At 43.0% G+C, this 3,330-nt stretch overlaps 1 pseudogene; it reads left to right on the forward strand.

Annotated features, from left to right (window-relative positions):
* The first annotated feature begins 47 nt into the window (after nt 1–47).
* On the forward strand, nt 48–1,274 carry LOC124893476 (annotated as a pseudogene).
* Nucleotides 1,275–3,330: the final 2,056 nt, after the last annotated feature.

A 3,330-nucleotide genomic window follows, 5' to 3' on the forward strand; every position in this document is an offset into this window, starting at 1 on the left:
TGCTCCCATTACTATGATCTAGAAGGGAACATAAAACCTCTAGTGGAATCAGATAAGGTAGAATGTGATAGGATAATTGAAGGAATGGCTGCCAGCAGCCTTCGATGTATTGCGTTCGCACACAAGCAAGTGCCAAAAGCTGAGCAGGAGAATCATGAGCTTATGCATGGAAATGTTCCAGACAATTCTTTCATTCTTTTGGGCTTTGTTGGCCTAAAAGATCCATGTCGACCTGGCGTGAAGAAGGCAGTGGAAGATTGCCAAAATGCTGGTGTGAACATCGAGATGATCACTGGTGACAATGTGTTCACTGCAAAAGCCATAGCAACAGAATGTGGGATTCTTCATCCTAATCAGGAAGTAGATGAAGGAGCAGTCATAGAAGGTTAAGAATTTCGCAACCTCACAGATCAAGTGCGGATGGAGAGGGTGGACAAGATACGCGTGATGGCAAGATCATCCCCTTTTGACAAACTTTTAATGGTGCAGTGCTTGAGAAAGAAAGGTCATGTGGTCGCGGTCACAGGTGATGGCACGAATGATGCGCCAGCTTTGAAGGAAGCAGATATAGGACTTTCTATGGGGATTCAGGGCACTGAAGTGGCAAAAGAGAGTTCTGATATTGTCATCTTGGATGATAATTTTTCTTCGGTTGCGACAGTTCTGAATGGGGAAGATGTGTCTACAACAATATCCAGAAATTCATCCAATTTCAGCTCACAGTAAATGTGGCCGCACTTGTGATCAATTTTGTAGCTGCTGTATCAGCTGGTGAGGTACCACTCACAGTGGTGCAGTTGATATGGGTGAATTTGATCATGGACACTTTAGGGGCACTAGCACTCGCAACGGAGAAGCCAACCGAGGAACTCATGAAGAAGAAACCAGTCAGCAGGACAGCGCCACTCATCACCAACGTTATGTGTAGGAATCTAATGGCTCAGGCCTTATATCTGATTGCTGTTTTATTGACCTTACAATTCAAAGGAGAATCGATCTTTGGTGTCAGCAAGAGGGTAAACAATACATTGATTTTCAACACGTTTGTTCTTTGCCAAGTCTTCAATGAATTCAACACGCGAAACCTGGAGAAGAAGGATGTCTTTGAGAGAATACACAAGAACAAGTTGTTCATGGCAATCATCGGAATAACATTGGTTCTCCAAGTGGTGATGGTGGAGTTTCTAAAGAAGTTTGCAAACACAGAGAGGTTGAATTGGGGTCAATGGGGTATTTGCATTGGATTTGCAGCTGCATCATGGCCAACCTTATGAGTTGGGGTCAATGGGGCAGTTTAAAAAAGCTACTAAAATATCAATAAATATTAGATTCTAAACTCACAATTTTAGAAGTGCAATATAATCACCTTATGAGTTGGACACATCAAATTTAAATGCTGGCAGTGTCACGTCTAGAGTTTCTCTCACTTCCAATAATACAAATAGACAGACTTAATTTTTCCTAATTCACCCCACATCATATAGAACTTATATGCAATAAAACTTGTTTTCAGGTTGATCACAGCAGGGTCCAGAACTAGAAAAATGTGAGAAATATGGATCCCAAAGGAGAATTATAAAGAGTAGCTAGTGTTTGTTACAACTTGCAGTTTTTGGAATATTAGACTCATCACTGAGATGCAATGCTGATTCTGTCTCTCTCTTCTTAAATTGACCTATCCCAGCTGAGACAGGGGCGTTCTATTTTTCGCAACACCGCTGCTAGGCAGTCGCACACACACAGCACATCTTCAGCCACAACACACACAATGCACAGTCTAAACAATTAGACACAAATGCAGAAATGTAAAGCACTCAATCGTTTACAGGAACCGCGTTCCAAACCTTTATATTTCTCTCAGAATTACAAAGGAAGTGTCACATGAAATTGTCAAAGGCATACACTCAACACACACTGTTTTCTGGATGCCTTTACAATATCTTGCGGCACATTTAAATACTGCACAAGCAATTACAGCAATTGCAACTTAGGACACATGGCAGCCTGTCATTAGACAAGGCTGCATGCTCCTTACATGACATAGCAAAACTGATCTAAACACTATCTGAAAATACACATGTTACAACATTCAAAATTCAAACACAATAACTACCCCATGTGACTAGCACATGGGCAGCTTTGCCCTTTTAGTTAATTTTGCCAATGTTAACACACTTAGTCATTTTCAGCTTCTCAGCACTTAGTCCTTCCGTCTTTGCCTTGTCACGCATCTCAGCCATGCCTAGTCTTGCCAGCATCATGTCTTGCCAATGTCATGTCTGCGTCTGTGTCCACGCTATGCCATTTCTTGCTCCATGAAGCTGTCTTAGCCATGTCACAGCTTAGGCCACGCCAATACCTATGCTGTGACTCTGCCTCGATCATGCCTGCGTCCAAGTCTGCTTCCATGCATGTTCTATTCCATCACCTGAGCCTAGCCAGTGTCGATGTCATGCCAGTGCCATGCCATATTACTGCTGCACGCATGCCCTCGCAGGTGCCATGCGCCTTTCGTTGTCTCAAGTGTCCAAGGCAGTCTTGCCATCACTCTAGCATACCTTGGTCTATCACATTACTTGTCTTTGGCACATGTCAAGGCCAATGTGCACCTTGACATGGCCTTGTAAGCCATTAAGCCTTAGACTGAGGGTCTAACAGACCACCCCCACTTAAAGAACTCGACGCCCTCGTCGAGGTTGTTTTGATGTAGTCATCTATATGCTTGTCAAATTGCCATAGGTTCTGATCCTTCTCCCAAACAACGTCTTCTTCGCTTGAACCCTTCCACTGAATTAAGAATTCCGTCTTGGTACTCTTCTTGCTATTTCCTCCGATCCGGTGGTCAAGTATCTTCTCCATTTTAGACTTGTACTCTTTTACGATCAACGGAGGAGCTCTTTTGTTTTTGTTCCTCCCCGGGTCTTCAACATCCTCATTATACCGCTTCAGAAAACTAACATGAAAGGTAGGGTGAATTTTCAACCTTTCCGGCAATTTCAACCTATAAGCAACTTCTCCGACCTTTTCAATAACATCGAACGGGCCATCATATCTTGGAATCAGTCCACGATGTCTTTGCTTACTCACAATCTGTTTCCAGATTTGGGGAGTGAGTTTCAAAAGCACTGTCTCCAATGTTGAACTCTAGCGCACGTCGATACTGATCTGCATATTTCTTCATACGTTTCTGCACTTTTCTCAAGCTATCTTATGCCTCGACAAGCATCTCATGCTTGTCTTTTGCATATCGATAAGCAGCAGGGCAATGGTGATTTTTCTTCAACATCGTCACCTCTAATGGTGTCATAGGCTGCATACCTAAAACCAGTT

Source organism: Capsicum annuum, unplaced genomic scaffold (genome assembly GCF_002878395.1).
Source record: "Capsicum annuum cultivar UCD-10X-F1 unplaced genomic scaffold, UCD10Xv1.1 ctg60208, whole genome shotgun sequence".
Lineage (NCBI taxonomy): Eukaryota > Viridiplantae > Streptophyta > Magnoliopsida > Solanales > Solanaceae > Capsicum > Capsicum annuum.